Here is a 17,067-nt window from a genome sequence, read left to right on the forward strand (position 1 = left end):
GTTGTAGGAATCACGAAGGATTCAGAAACTGGGAGAATATTACCCACTGGGGCAGTAGAGCAGGTTAACACCATTTCTGAAGCTTATAGGCACATAAAAGAAGCTTTTCATTTTTTCCTCCTAAAAATTAAAAAAGGTAATAATACATACACCTGGCTAAAATTCCAATGGTACAAAAGGGAAAGACAGTGATATGCCAGCTTACACTTTCAAGGAGCAACTACTGCAATGTTTTTTTCTGCAGATTTCACAGAGATTCTAGGCACATAGAATTATATGTGCATTCTGTTAAAAAGCCAACATTGCATTTATGATGTATCTGGACTGGTAGGGCAGCTAACAGATGGGGCTCCCATCTCTCTGCTGCTATGAGCTTTGGCTGCAAATGACTCACAGTTGCCCCATTCTCTAGAGAGTTTCTCTCAGCCAAATAGGAGCTGAACCACTTTGCCCAGCTGGGTTTGTACTCCCACCCTCAGAAAGCTTGGAGTGAATAATGGATACAGGAAAGTAATGTAGGATTATCAACCCCCTAGCCTCAAAGTTGAACAACTCTATGGAGTCATTCATACTCCAGAGCTCCCCATGGGCTCCGGTCAAGGCCAGTTTCTGGCTGAACCATATTCTTCCTCACATTTTCTCTCTTGGCCTTATATTCTGCTCTTTCCATACCTTTCCTCTTAAGAGCATTTTCTCAAGGAAAAAAGCCTAACAAACAAACATCACACAAGGATCTCTGTTTCAGATTCTGTTTCAAGGAAGCCTCCCTAAGAGATTTGGCCCTAGGAAGCAGACTTGAAGTGTATATTTTGAGATTTTTCGATGGCAGGACAGCATTGAGGACCTTCTTATGACTAGTTATGGGTAGAGCATTGATGGTCCCTGGAATGCTGTGGCATTTACTTTTGTTGACCCAGAGAAGGATGTAGATGAATGGGGAGGTACTAGTTGGTGCAATCTCTGTGGTTGAGCTATATAGGAGACATTGCTAACTATAAGAATTGTGAAATGAGTGGCTGTTGTTAAGCAAGCAGTGTGTGAGAGCTCCGAGCTAGAAGGCCTCTTCAGTATTATACAAACAGAGCCTCCCCACCTGCACCCAGAGGGCAGTCAGAGCAGAAAAGCAAGCATAGGCCTTAGTTGTAAAGAGTGGTAGAACTGCAAAAAGGCTGAATTTTCAGCCTTCTAATGCCAAAATCAGGGCTTTAACAGGGAAGAAGTGAAACCATGAGACTTAAGGTTGGGCTATCTGGGTTGACTTGAGAACCTTGAACCTTCAGACCCCTTGAATCTTTTAGGTCTATAGAAATGAGCCTTTTTGCCTTGTTGGTAGATAGAGGTCACCATACATCTTACCTAACTGAGGTAATTCTGGATTGTAAAAGAAGAGAAGGCATTATATGCCATAAGAACTATAAGACTTGGCTCATAGTGGGGATTATGTCTGAGTGTGGATACCAAGGGTGTTACCTTAAGGATGGGGAGGATATAAAAATGGTTTAGGAGAGTTTCTCATTAAGAGGCATGTTCTTATATTATTTAATATAGTAAAAAGAACTCTAAATGTTCTTAAAGGTTTTAAAGGTCAGTTCTAATATGCTGCCAGATGGTACTTAGAAGCTGGGAAAAGCAAATGGTACACAATAAATAGAGCTGCTAAAACTGTTATGGCAGAATGTGGATGCAGGAATCAAAAAACTCAAAGGAGTAATTATGCTAAATGCACTGACCAAACAAGACCAGAAACCTTTCCAGATGATTACAACCCTCAGGAAGACCTGTAAAACATTCTGTTTATCAAGATGATATTAAATGCTGTAGTGAGTGTCATTGAGTACCCCATCATTGAGAAGTTCAGTGGCATTTGTCCTCTGTAGGTCAAGCCTAATGGTGGAAGAAGCTGATACAGAACAGGGACCCACGGGAAAAGTGATGTTGAAAGAATTCCAGAAGAGCAGAGACAACTGTGAGAAGTAATGGCAACCTAACTACCATAAGAGATAGTGAGGATGAAGTGTCAGTCAGGGGTCCTGGCCTGGCCAATCGACGTGGCTAATAGAGTACAGCATTTCTAGGACAAGGTATATCGGCAGCCAGAAAGGGTATGGCTTAATATATAAGAATAAGACATCAAGAAAAGGTAAGTAGAAGGCTGGGGCCAGATATTACCCCAATGAAAAAATCACAGTCTCTTGCCCATTTTCAAGGCCTGAGCCTGTTCTCAGGTCTAGAATGCATGGACCAAAGGAGAGACTGGTGTCTACGATGAAGGACTCAGAACAGCATGGTAAAGGACTGAGATTTCTTCAGTCCTTCTTTAAAGTGATTTATGGACATTTGTTTGTATAACCATAGACTGGGGAAAAGTAATACTCCAATCTTTTAACAGATGTTGGATACATAATGATCCTAAGTACCATTATATCCTTTCCCTGTCCCCCTTCACCTCTATTAAAGTAGGGGCCTATTGGATTCAGATAATAAATGTAGTCTACACCCAGGTCTGTCTCAGTGGGTCCTGTTACAAACTTAGTGGTCATTTCACTGATTCCTGAATGTGTAATTGGAGTGGAGGATACACTTAGCAGTTGGCAGAAACTTCGCATTGGTCCTTAGCCTGCAGACAAAGAGCTATTGTTGTAGGAAAGGCCAAATAGAAGTCCTTGGAACTGCCTTCTCTTTTCCCTCCCAACAAATAAAATGGGAAATAAAAACAATATCCCGTCAAGAGGAAAATAACATTCTACTTTTACCATTTTGCTCCGAGGCTATGTTTATTTTCCTGTTTTCTGTCATAATATATTCCAAAGGGACCTGGACCATCTGGCATCACACTTGTCTACCATAATCAAATACATTAGCTGGATCTGATGAGCAAGGAGTGCAAATACAGTCGTGCATCACTTAAAGGTAGGGGACACAATCTCAGAAATGTGTCTTTAGGTTATTCCATTGTTATGCAAACATCATAGAGCATACTCACACAATCTTAGATGGTAGGGCTTATTACTATATTAGCCCAGGCTATATAGCCTATAGTCTATTGCTCTTGGGCTACACACCCATATGGCATGTTACTATATTGAATACTATAGGCAATTATAACACAATGGTAAGTATTTGTGTATTTAAACATAGGAAAAAGGTACAGTAAACATATAGTATTATAATTTTTAGGATCACTGTCATATTTGAGGTCTGTTGTTGATGGAACCATTATTATGGGGTACATAACTTTACTCTAGATGCCTTGATGAAACACATGGATTCTAGAGAGTGGATAAATCCCACAAAAATTCAGGACCTTGATACATTGACAACATTTTAAAATAATTATTATTTAAACATTTTTGAGATAATTTTAGATTTAGGTGTGATGCAAAAGGAATACAGAGATTTTCCACATACACTTTACCCAGCTTCCTCCTATGTTAATATCTTGTTTAAAAATAGAATATATATCAAAACGAAGAAAATCTTGATACAATATTATTATCTAAAACACAGACAATATTTGGGTGGTGAAATGGTCCAATGGTCTAGGGTAGTGATTTTCAACTGGTGCACGTGCACTGGTGAGCTATGAGAGGATCGTGGGTGTGCTATGAAAATTTTTAAACATCATTAATTAAATTATTTTTGGAAGAAATTCAAAGCACAGTAAGTATATTCTTTCTTTTACTCTTTTTTTGATCAACATAATTTAAGTATGCTGTGGAAGTTTAACTATAGGTTCAAGTGTACCTTGAGATAAAAAAAGTTGAAAAACATTGGTTTAGGGCACATCAGGATTGTCAGGATATTTCCTCTAAAATAAAGAACAAGTTACTATGCTTTGGATCCTCTGCTACTAAGAAAGAAGCATAGCACTTGGTAGATTCTCTTAAGATTTAGGAATCAGCTTATTTTGCACTTGGGAATACTGTTTCTACCCATTTATTAGTTAATGTGGAAGGTGGTTAGTAATAAGCGGTGCTCAGTTTAGCAGCATGTAGTCTGTGGTAGAGGCAGCCCCGCCTCCTGGGTTGTACCACCAGACACATCACACGCTAGAGGTATCTGTAGCTGAGGAAAGGCTACGTGCAGCCTCTGGCAAGTCCCAGAAGAGTCACAGTGCAGCCCTCTGGGGGTTGGGCACAGGGCCTTACCAACTCTTAAGGAATTGGGTGGCGCCGTGGCTCAAGGAGTAGGGTGCCGGTCCCATAGGCGAAGGTGGCAGGTTCAAACTTAGCCCCGGCCAAAAAAAAAAAAAAAGAGTTTAGGAATTTAGAGATCTTTTATTCCAATAATCTTTGGAACTCTCCCCTAAGGTTACAGACATAATGGGCAGAGTTGGCTTTTGTTTCTGGTATTTTCCTCTGGTGTTTTTATTCATTTTCTGATGCAATTTTAGCACATTTTCAATATTTAAATGTTCCTGAACAAAATTAGGGAAATTATGAAGCCAATTACGGAAAGGAGCCCAGGAACCCTTGATTCACAGGGAATTTTTTTGGGCGACGGTGCATAATAGTTTAGCTGAAGCTATGCATCCCAAACCTAGATGCCCATTATTCTTACACTATAAATTTTTTGGAGACAGGAAACTTGTACTTAAAAAAAAATTCTCCCTTCCCCCAGGGAGAGATTTTATGAAGACAACTTCATTGGCAATTGCAACAACAAAAGTAAACAAATGGGACTTAACTAAACTGAAAAGCTTCTGTACAGCTAAGAACACAACAATTAAAGCAAATAGATAACCTTCAGAATGGGAGAAGATGGTTGCATGTTACAAATCTGACAGAGGGTTGATAACTAGAATTTATGGGGAGAACTTAATCAACAAAAAGGAGCAAACAATCCCATCTATCACTGAGCAAGAGACAGGAACAGAACCTTCTCTGAAGAAGGCAGATGACCCATCAAAAACAAGTGAAAAAATTCTCATTGTCCCTAATCATCAGAGAAATGCAAATCAAAACCTCCCTGAGATATCATCTAACCCGGGTGAGAATAGCCCACATGGCAAAAGTCCCAAAACTGCAGCTGCTGGTGCCGAGGTGGAGAGAAGGGAACACTTTGACACTGTTGGTGGGATGGCAAACTAATAGAGCCTCTTTGGAAAGAACGATGGTGAAGACTCAAAGAATTCAAAATAGACCTTCCATTTGATACCAAAATCTCATTACTAGGCATCTACCCAGAAAAAAAAAAGTCATTTTATCTGTTTATCGCAGCTCAATTCACAATTGCCAAGATGTGGAAACAACCCAAGTGCCCATCAACCCATGAATGGGTTAATAAACTGTGGTATATGTAATACCATGGAATAGTATTTGGCTGTAAAAAAGATGGAACTTTACATTTTTTGTATTAACCTGGATAAAGTTGAGAATACTCCCTTTATTAAGTATCACAAGAATGGAAAAGCAAGCATCTAATGCACTCAATACTGATATGAAGCCAGTAGAAGATCTAATACACTCCCACACAAGAGAAAAATCAATTTAATTCAAACTGGCGGGAGGGGAAGAAGGAAGGGATTAGAGGGGAGGGGAGAAGACTGGTGTGTCCCCACCTAATGGGCACACCTCCTGGGCACTACAACAAGGACCTCATCTAACAAACACAAACATTGTAACCTGATTGTATGTACCCTCATATTAATCTGAAAAAAAAAAAAACAAAAAAACAACAAAATACAAGTCGCCCTTCCCTCTACCTTGTGGAATAAACGAATAAAAGACAGTGAATAGGCGTGATGACTGATGAGTATTTGTTGAAGGCTAACATGAGAAAGGCATCTGCAGGAGAAATAAAATAAAAAAGTTAAACGTTCAGAAGCTTCGGCTCCGTAGGTCAGGGTACAGACGCACCGTGCCAGAAAGAGGGAAAGACCTTTAAAGAGGGGGATGTGATGAAAATGCTCGGGTCTCGCAGGAGAGAACGTGTCCCCAGGACTGAGGAAATGCAGAAAGCCCTGCGTCCCGCAATCGGAAATCTGGGTTCTAGAAATGGTCTTACTACTGATTTTTGCCCCGTGACTTGGGGCAATAAAATTAGGTTTGTAAATTAAACTCCCAGATTTCCGTTTTGCAACTAGGGGTAGGACGAACCAATGGGTTCCCTTGGGACAATGACCTCCACTAATTTCCTATTTTGTTTCTCTCCTGTACACCCCTCCGCCCCATTGTTCCTCCCTCTCCAGGCCAGACTAGAAAATAAGCGCGGACCCTTTAAAAGAGCATTAGAGGATGGGCGCCGGGGTATCCCGGGCTGCAGAGCAGAGGCGGGGCGCCCAGGGCCGGTTTCCCACGCAGCCGGGCACGCCGTTGCGTCAGGACGTCCACAGCCAATGAGGATAGAGCCTGCCGGGACGCATTACTAGGGCGACGGCTGGACGCCTCCTCGCTTCGGGACGAATTAGCGGCGGGTTTTGCCCTGAGGTTTGTGACCCTTACGGAATTCCCGGCTGGCCCACGCGCCCCTTGCAGCGTCGCGCGGAGTCCCCTGCCAGTCACAGGTGGGACGCTAGAATTGTCAGGTGGGGGTTACGGCGCAGGGAAAATGGCGGCGTCGGGGAAGCTGCAGCCCGGGCTTTTCCGCGTGAGCCGCGGGCCTTCCCCGGACTGCAGCCCCGGGTAACCGTCCCTTGACCGGGAATTGGGGTCCCGTTACAGGTAGTGGCGTCGCCGGCTCAGGTGGGAGGAGGCGTAGGGAAGAGACTCCTGGAGGCTGCCTGAGGCATCGGGAGCCCGAGGGGCGGCACTAGGTGGGTTGGTGAGGGCAAGGTAGCCACTTGAGGAGGAGGGCCTGGTATTCCATCATTATTTACAGAAGGAAAATCAAGACCTCCCTGCTGCGACTTCGGCGGGTCTGGGAGATGCACTGACCCCAAACACCACTCATACTCTGATTTGGTTAAGTCCCCTGTGCAAGAACGTCCCAAATGGCCACCGTGTGCAAGGCTTGGACGAAGGCTTTCTAGGCAGGAGCTAGAGTTGCCTTCCCTGTGTATTTTCCCAAGTGTCAAGAGACGTGCCTGTAGGTGTGGCAGTGCCAGGAAATGAAAGGTAGGCCTTAGCCAGGGGCCGACGTCAAGTTTGATCTTTAAGGTGTATCTTGGTTTCTGATTGCTCATTTGACAGAAGGAATGAAAAGATAAAGCACTTAGATGTGATTGTGGAGACGTTTTGCTTCCTTGTTCTTTCCTGGTTCGCATGGGTTCCCTACAAGCATTGCATCTGCCTGTATACAATGTGCATGTGTCTGTAGGTAAGACGAGGGGTTCTGGTTGGGTTTAAGTCTGAGGAAAATGTTGAAGATAAGTGTTGGTGAAGGTGTTACCCAGATAAAATATTATTTATATCAATCTCATGGGCAAAGAAATACCATGTCATGACATAAAACTAGTTGGATTAGTTTTCAGAAACTGTCTTGATGATCCTCTTTGCAAAACTTAAATTTTTTAATTTTAATTTTATTAGATAAAGTCTCACACTTTCGCACTCTGAGGAGTGCTGTAGTGTCCTCGCTCACAGTAACCTCAAATCCTAGGGCACAGCAGATTCTCTTGCCTCAGCCTCCCCAGTTATTTGGACTACAGGCACCCGCCAGAAGGCCTGGCTAATTTTTTTCTATTTTTAGTAGAGATGGGGTCTTGCTTTTGCTCAGAAAGATCACCAGCTCTTGAGTTCAGGTGATCCATCGGCCTTGGTGTCCCAGAGTGGTAGGATTGCAGGTTTGAGCCAGTGTACCCAGCCAAAACTTAAATATTTTTGAAAGTAAAAGCAAATTATTCTTAAAATTTTTTTCTTTTAGTTTCTATTGTCACATTGTATTTGGATGTGACAGATGAGCCTAGTATTAAGAGACTTGCTTTGGTAGCAGGGTTCATTTTTGCCCAGCAGTACCTTGTTCTGTAATTGAGAAAGCATGATAGCACTTTGTGTTTTTAGTCGTCTGTAGCTCCTGTATCTGGAGCGCCAACTATGCGTCAGGTACTGTGAAAGTACTGTGAAAGTAGGAAAGCTTCTCCTACTTTTTTAATTTGAGCAAATGGTGTATAGTTCATTTGTTCCTGCCAAGGTCTTTATTTATAATTATTATTTTCTTCCCATGTCTTAGAGTCTTCAGCACCCATCAGGTGTTTAGGCTGGCTGTTGCTGACAGCCAGGTGGAATAATAGGGAAAACCCAATAGAATGTTTCTTCTGAACTGGATCCTTAGGAAGTTGGTCAATTTGGCTTAGGGTTGAGGTTATGTGTGGTTTCTATTCCATACATTGCCACTTAAAATATTTTAGGGTAATCATATAACTTCTGTGTCGGTGCCTCATCTTTAAAGGGGGGATTTCTTGTTCACACAATCTCATTGTGCTGTTGTGTGTGTGTGTGAGACAGTATATGTAAAAGGACTTAAAAAGTTGAAAACATAGGGATAGCAAATGACATTCTGACTACACATTCATTTTCTCTGCCAGACAGTGTACAAGGGCCTCATATGTGCTCACTCAGGTACCCAGCAACATTGTGAGCAACATAGGTAGGTAGGAACTTTTATCATCTTTATTTTATGAATGAGGAAACTGAGGCACATTGAAATTTAAGTAATTTGTCTAAATCATGCAGCTAGCATTGTGATTCTAGCCTGTGCTCTTAACCACCATGTGTGCTATCTTCCTGAATCATATAGATGTGTTAGGGGGAAATACATGAACAAATTTTGAAGGGAGTAGTTTTGTTTGTGACCATTTCGTTGTATAAATAATAATCATGATTTATTCCGTTGTCATTCAATAGTGATTTATGGTGCTAATTACAGTTTCTTTGATTAAGTGGTAGTTGCTGCTTACTATAAAAATGTCTTTTAAAACAAAGAGTTGTGACTAATCTCTATAAGGAAGCACAAATCAATAATTGAGACTTTTGCTTTCATTACATTCTTAAAAAAAGATACCCTGGGAAACTTTTCTTTTTTTCTTTCTCTCTCTCTCTTTTTTTTTTTTTTTTTTAATTGTTGGGGATTCATTGAGGGTACAATAAGCCGGGTTACACTGATTGCAATTGTTAGGTAAAGTCCCTCTTGCAATCATGTCTTGCCCCCATAAAGTGTGACACACACCAAGGCCCCACCCCCCTTCCTCCGTCCCTCTTTCTGCTTGCCCCCCATAACCTTAATTGTCATTAATTGTCCTCATATCAAAATTGAGTACATAGGATTCATGCTTCTCCATTCTTGTGATGCTTTACTAAGAATAATGTCTTCCACGTCCATCCAGGTTAATACAAAGGATGTAAAGTCTCCATTTTTTTTAATGGCTGAATAGTATTCCATGGTATACATATACCACAGCTTGTTAATCCTGGGTTGCTGGGCATTTAGGCTGTTTCCACATTTTGGCGATTGTAAATTGAGCTGCAATAAACAGTCTAGTACAAGTGTCCTTATGATAAAAGGATTTTTTTCCTTCTGGGTAGATGCCCAGTAATGGGATTGCAGGATCAAATGGGAGGTCTAGCTTGAGTGCTTTGAGGTTTCTCCATACTTCCTTCCAGAAAGGTTGTACTAGTTTGCAGTCCCACCAGCAGTGTAAAAGTGTTCTCTTCTCTCCACATCCACGCCAGCATCTGCAGTGTTGAGATTTTGTGATGTGGGCCATTCTCACTGGGGTTAGATGATATCTCAGGGTTGTTTTGATTTGCATTTCTCTAATATATAGAGATGATGAACATTTTTTCATGTGTTTGTTAGCCATTCGTCTGTCATCTTTAGAGAAAGTTCTATTCATGTCTCTTGCCCATTGATATATGGGATTGTTGGCTTTTTTCATGTGGATCTCTCTCTCTTTTTTTTTTAGACAATGGGTAGAGTGCTGTGGCATCATAACTCACAGCAACCTCCAACTGGGCTCAAGTCATCCTTTTGCCTCAATTTTTTTTTCTGTTTTTAGTAGAGATGGGGTCTCGCTTTTGTTCAGGCTGGTCTCAAACTCATGAGCTCGTTAGCCACCCGCCTTGGCCTCCCAGAGTGCTAGGATTGCCAGAACGCTAGGATTACAGGCACGAGCCATTGCGTCCGGCTTGCTGTGAGACTTTTCAAAGAAAACTTGTTTTAGGGGCCGAGTATCGTGGCTCACACCTGTAATCCTAGCACTATGGGAGACTGAGGAGGTGGATCACCTGAGCTTACAGGTTCGAGACCAGCCTCAGCCAGAGTGAGACCTCATCTCTAAAAAAGAAATAGCTGGGTGTTGTGGTGGGCACCTGGAGTCCCATTTACTCAGGAGGCTGAGGCAAGAGAATCACTTGAGCCCAAGAGTTTGAGGTTGCTGTGAGCTTATGATGCCACAGCACTCTACTGAGGGGGACAAAGTGAGACTCTAAAGAAACTTGTTTTAGTTAGGTGCATTATTTTCACATACTTGTGCTGATTTTCTCCAGTCTTATTTGTAGAAAAAAGATGACATGTGTAAAAGTGGCTAAGACATTCATTCCTTTTATTTAACCTTTATGGAACAGCCCTGCCAAGTCCTTAGAATGTAATGATTAATTCCTGACGTTATCCTTGAGGAGTTTGGGGAGAAGTTCCATATCCAGAAGTTTGTAGACTTAACTAGTGAATGAGACAAGTAAATGATTAACTGATACAATGTGGTAAGGATTCAAATATAGTTGTGGGTCCAGAGAGCTGTGGAAACTTATGTGGGAGATCAGTTTCTTCTGTTGGAGTGGTCCAGTCAGAAGGTCAGGATAAGAAGAGCTAACTGGAACATAAAGGGTGAGAGGGCTTCTGGCTGTAGGAGGAATCAGGACAAGTGAGAGTGCTTGGTGTCCAGGGGTCAGACCAAAGTATCATAGGAGTTGCTGGGAGATAAGCTAGGGAAGGTTAGGGCCAGCTTGTGAATTCTCAGCTAAGAGATTGACTTTATCTTGTACACAGTGGGGTCTATAGAAAGATCTTGATTAGATGCATAACATCAACTTTATGTTCTCTGGAAGTGATTTTGATGACAGGGTGATAGGCAGAATGTAAGGAGGAGACTAGTTAAGGACAGTTTCCATATTCCAGATAAGAGATGACAAGGGAGAGAACCAAGGCATTGACAATGGTGTGTACCACCACACCTGGCTAATTTTTCTATTGTAAGTAGAGATGGGGGTCTCACTCTTGCTCAGGCTGGTCTCGAACTCCTGAGCTCAAGCAATCCACTACCTTGGCCTCCCAGAGTGCTAGGATTATAGGTCTGAGCCACGGGATACAGCCAGTTTGTTTTCTAACTATATGGTTGGAAATTGGAGATATTGTTAACTAGTTTAGGAAAAAGTCTAGAGCAAGAGTTCCTTGTGACTGTGTTCAAAAAAATTGAGAAGAATCATCTGAGGTATGTTTGGGGAAAAATGCTAGGCTAATGGGCATTAGGGTTTTTCTTTAACATTAGGTTTTTAATATATTCGTACAGAAGTATTTATCTGTACAGAAGTCATTATATATGGAAATAATCAGTGATGAATTCTCTAGTTGTAAAACTGGTCTCTAGTTAAATCTTTATATCACTAGAGTTGTCTAGTACCTAATCAACATAACATGAGTGCAATGAAAATCAACTACAAAATAGAAGAGTAAGCCTTACAAAACTGTGGGGTTTCATGAAGTCAAAGCAAAGTTGAAAACTGCTCAAACCATAAGCACATATCAAAGAACTAGGAGGCAGAAATTCCTTAACAAAGATTCAAAAAGCAGTGACCATGAGAATGATAAATTTGCCTTTAGACTTCATTGAAATTGAGACTTCTCTCCATCTCAAGATACCATTAAGAGAATGAAGAACAATATACAGACTAGAAGAAATTTGCAATTCATATATCTGACATAGGACTTGCACCAAGATTTTATATGTGTATGTGTGTAAAATCAGTAAGAAAATGAATTTTAAAAATGCACAGAAGTCTTGAAGAGGCACTTTGTAATAGAGGATCTCAGAATGACCAGTATGCATATAAAAAGGTAATCAACAGGAAATACAAGTTAAAACAGTAATAAGATAGTGCTATATACCTTCCAGAATGGCTAAAATTTAAAAGATGGTCAATGCCAGTGTTGACAGGACGTAGACCAATTGGATTTTTTACATGTTGCTGGCGGAAATTTAAGATAGTACAGTTACTTTGGAAAACAGTGGCAGTGTCTGCACCTACCCATGATTCTTAGGTATATCCATGAGAAACTAATGTCTACTAAAAAACATGCAAAAGTATTGATATTTTCATAGCATCTTTATTCATAATAACCCCAAATTGGATATAACCCACATGTACGTCAGTAGCAGAATGGATGAATAAACTGTGGTATATTTATAAAATGAAATACTGCAAAAGCACTAAGAAAGAATGAACTATGGATATACTTATCGAGTGGTTGGATCTCATTGACCTATAAATCAGACGTTAAGATTGCATACAACATGATTCCACTTACGTGAAATTTAAAAACAGGTATACCTCTTATACTTCCTGGTAATAGAAGTCAGAATAGTGATTACTCCAGGGTTGTGCTGGTGGTGGTAGTAGTAACGACTGGGAAAGGGTATGAGGGAACCTGGGATTTTGGAAATGTTCTATATCTTGGAATGAGTGACAGATAACATGGGTGTATGTCTATGTAAAAATTTATTCCACACTTAAGATTTGTGCACTTTATTGTATATACATTATTATATTTTGATTTCTAAAAAGGCTCTAGGAAAAAAAAGAGGCTCTAGTAAGAATAGCAGTGCTTGATCTTTTGATGAGTAAAATCAGGTATAATGATGAAAGAGGTGCTTTAAAAGAATTTAAAAGGAATATGAGAGGCTCCAGGGGAAAATTGATAAAATATATAAATTTTTGCTGGGCACAGTGGCTCATGCCTAAATCCTAGCATTTCAGGAGGCCAAAGTGGGAGGATGGCTTGAGGCCAGGACTTTCAGACCAGCCTGGGCAACATAGTGAGATTCTGTTTTCTACAAAAAATGATAAAAAAAAAAAATACTGTGTGTGTGTATATATGCACATATATGCAGTATGTTTATATATATATATTTTTTTTTTTGCTAAAATGACTTATGTAAAGGGCAAATATGAAATCAAGATTGTCATGCAGTTTTACAGTTTGGTTACAAAATTATGTTCCATGCCTTTCCCCAATTTATTCATTCCTTGTACTAAGAATTAGTACACTGTTGCAAGTATAACCTAATTTTGTTAAATATAGTATAACATATGATACATTATAAAAATTGATTATTTTGTTTTTTTTTGGGGGGGGTAATTCGAATCAAATCCCTTTTCATCATTCTGAAATGTGGTCCTTGTTTAAGAGAAGTCACATTGTGGCCTTTTCCCCTGTATACTAATTACTCCTAGATAATGAGGAATGTTTGTATTTCCTTTGGCTGCAAGGTTTTGAATGTAGTAATAGAGATAAGCCTTTGAAGCCTTTGGTAAGTTCCTTGTGGCAGTGAGGTAATGCCCCCCCCCAAAAAAAAAAATTGTGACCTTCATTCAAACCTCAAACATAACCTAGTCCTCTCCATGTGACAGTAGAGCCATCAAGATCAAGGGACATCTGAAGGAAAGCCCTCAGTGAAAGCTGACAATATATGATTAAACTACTTTATCTGAAGTCTTGTCACAGTTGAGGTTTCTGAAAATTTCAGTTGTTTACTACCTCAGAGGAAGTGGATTATGATTCTAGTGACTAGGGTAAAGGATAACTACCCTTAGTTTCCATCTCAAATGAGATATTTCATGCGTTTTATGTTTGTAAGCATATATAGTACACGTATGTTATAGTTAATTCCCTTGGAAGAACTCACAGAGTAGTGTAGGTGAGCTGGCATCTAGTATGGTGTGTCAAGGGGAGGAGATTCTGGAGGACAGATAGGAATAAGAATGATGAGGGAAGAGGAAAGGATTACTTTTTAACTCTGAGACACTTCCCCAACAGGACTGTTTATGTATTCTGGGAAAGGTAGATTTGGGCCCTTACTATTTCTGCTGTTCTGTTTTTGTAATACAGATACTTTCTTAGAATTATTTTGTCTTTGGGCAGCACCTATAGCTCAGTTGGCAGGGTGCCAGCCACATACACCAAGGGTGGTGGGTTCAAACCCGGCCCAGGCCAGCTAAACAACAATGACAACTGCAACAACAACAAAAACAAAAACCACTGGGTGTTGTGGCAGGCGCCTGTAGTCCTAGCTACTTGGAGGCTGAGGCAAGAGAATTGCTTAAGCCTAAGAGTTTGAGGTCGTTGTGAGCTGTGATGCCACAGCACTCTACCCAGGGCAACAGCTTGAAACTCTGTCTCAAAAAAATAAAAAAAAAAGAATTATTTTGTCTTTATATTGTGCAGCCTTTAAAGAAAAACTTAATTTATGTGGGGTTAGGGAGGAAAATGATAGAAACTTGGAATGGCTTAAACACCGAAATGCTTTACTTACATGAATATTTTTGTATACCTACTTGAGCTTGGTGATGGGGACAGAGTTGAGTATGACAGGGTTCTTGTCCTTGAGCTTACTGTGTAGAAGGGGGCATAAGTAAACAAATCAATAGCTTCAGTGCCAAAGTCATTGAGGTTTCATCACCTGTATACTTTCTATGGTAAAAGGTAAGCATGGTAGCTGTGAAGAGTAAAATTTATGGGTAGTAATGGTGATCCTCTCTTTTAACACATAATAATAAAAATAGCTAAGCATTTATAGAGTGCTTAACTAATACTGAGTTCTGTTCTTATTGCTATTTAAGATTTTAACTCTTTTAATTCTTATAATTTCCACTTTGAAGTAATACAGCTACTATAGGATGCCCCAAAAGTCACCCCTAAAGTCGCTGTACATAGGAAAAATGAGAAATTGTAGCTACATATACTTTTATTTACAAATATTTATAAAATATTATCTACACGTTCCCTACTTCTTTGTAAAATTTTGTAAAGAATATTTTGTAAATATAGGCCCATATAGCTGTAATTTCTCATTTTCTCTATGTATGGTGACTTTTTTTCTCTTTTGCTTTTGCTTTTAATATCCACATTTTACTAATGTGGAAACCGAGGCCGAAAGTGGTTAAAGGACATTTGTTTGAACCAAGGCAGTCTAGTTTCAGAGTCTGTACTCTTAAAAGCTATTCTATAATACCTATTTTAATGTAGTATAAATTTTAAATATACTGTACGTGTGTGGTTTTAAGGATAAGGGATTGGTTATTTGAATAGTAGTATGCCTCGATTGTCTTCAATGTTTCTGAATATCCATGCTGAATTTAGCTTACTATAGTGGTTTAGGTTGATTTCATCTATAAGATGGGAGATTTAAGTGAGACATCCTTTTTGTCCTTTCCCCCCTTTACGTGTTATAATGATTGTTTAGCACACTTTTAATATTCTTGCATGTTCCATTATATATCATTGTGAAATTCAGTAAATATATATTACCATGTTTATTGTTTTTGCTATAAACATACATGTCACAATATTTTATGATGTATTACTCAAACTGGAGAGTTTGTGAATTACTGGATTAACATCTGTGTTAATGTGACTGCAGATTTAAATTTTGGTTGTATTTTGAGTGTGGTTGTTTATTAAGACCACTGGATTACATTAAAGAATTATGTTTGCTCTGTTCTCTAAGAATGGGAAGAAGCAGTATTGAAATAATCTAGAGTACTCCAGGGAGTGCCATGGTGTCATTAATTTGCTGAGTTTATTTATGGTAGTAATGAAACCAGCACAGTGTAGCTTCTCTTTGTCTCAGAGAAGAAATATATTCAAAGTGAGAGTTAATCAAGATTGAATTTTTTCTGTTAGAGCTACTATGATAAACAGTTCTTGTTCATTGAGTACGCTAATCTTCAGGGAACTGAATCTGTGTTGGATATAATTGTTCCCAAAGCTGTATTTATTTCTCTCTTTATCTAGAATTTCTTTATCTCTCAAAAATTTGGGTTATGATATTCTCATCTTGAATTAAGAACTCTAAAATTGTATCTGATTTTCTCTTTTGCTGTTGTACTTCAGATTTCTCAAAGGCATTTTCTGTGTGTATTTATTATAGCTCTTTACAACATTTCTAGGAGATGGGGAGGTATTTATGTTTCCTATGGCTACTGTAACAAATTACCATAAGTGTGGTGGCTTAAAACATTGTCTTATCTATCTATCTGTCTATCAATCATCTCTCTCTCTCTCTCTCTCTATCATCTGTCAGCTCACTCTGTTGCCCCAGGCTAGATAGAGTACCGTGATGTCATAGCTTACCACAATCTCAAACTCCTGGGCTCAAGAGATTCTCTTGCCTCGGCCTCCTGAGTAGCAGGCACTACAGGCAGCTGCCACAACACTTACTAATTTTTCAATTTTTTGGTAGAGACAGGGTCTCACTCTTTGCTCTGGCTCATCTCCAACTCCTGAGTTCAGATGATCCACCTGCCCCAGCCTCCCAGAGTGCTAGGATACAGGCGTGAGCCATCGCTCCTGGCCTAGAAATATATTTTCTCAGAATTTCAAAATTAGTATTAGTCTGCCAACATCAAAGTGTTGGAGGGCCATGCTACCTCCAGAGGCCCCGGGGAAGAATCCTCTCCTTGGCCTCTTGCAGCTTCTGGCTTTCTCTTACAGCTGTATCACTCCAGCCTCTGCTTCTATGGCCACATTACCCTGTCGTCTTCTGTCTTCTGAATATCCATGCTGAATTTAGCTTACTATAGTGGTTTAGGTTGATTTCGTCTATAAGAATGGGAGATTTAAGTGAGTCATCCTTAAAGGCAGTCAAATTTCCCTCTTATCCTTATCCTTACCATAAGGGTATGGTATGTGCTTGTATTTAGGACCCACCCTGATAATCCAAAATAATCCTCCCATCTCGAAATACTTAATTTATCACGTCTACAAAATCTTTTTATTTTCTTGGCCACATAAGATAACATTACAGCTTCTAGGGATTAGGACATTGGTATATATTTTGAGAATTTATTCCATCTACCAGTATTATTTGTTAATCTGTGTTTTATAGGTGAACAAATATCTAAAGTTCACAAAGTT

General features: G+C 39.8%; 1 protein-coding gene and 1 pseudogene across 8 annotated transcripts in view; both read left to right on the forward strand.

The window, feature by feature from the left end:
• The window catches only part of LOC128584281 (U1 small nuclear ribonucleoprotein C-like), a 151,070-nt pseudogene that overhangs the window by 117,737 nt on the left and 16,266 nt on the right, over window positions 1-17,067 (forward strand).
• Window positions 6,352-17,067, forward strand: part of LCLAT1 (lysocardiolipin acyltransferase 1) — a 217,116-nt gene continuing 206,400 nt past the window's right edge. For 4 of the 8 annotated variants that reach the window (XM_053589203.1, XM_053589202.1, XM_053589201.1 and 1 more), the window contains exon 1: window positions 6,368-6,505. The gene's annotated coding sequence lies outside the window, so the exon portion shown is untranslated. Of the gene's footprint in view, window positions 6,506-6,559; window positions 6,684-17,067 lie in introns of those variants that run through there. The other 4 variants (XM_053589206.1, XM_053589209.1, XM_053589204.1 and 1 more) reach the window with 4 other exon arrangements.

Source organism: Nycticebus coucang, chromosome 4 (assembly GCF_027406575.1).
Source record: "Nycticebus coucang isolate mNycCou1 chromosome 4, mNycCou1.pri, whole genome shotgun sequence".
NCBI classification, from domain to species: Eukaryota; Metazoa; Chordata; class Mammalia; order Primates; family Lorisidae; genus Nycticebus; species Nycticebus coucang.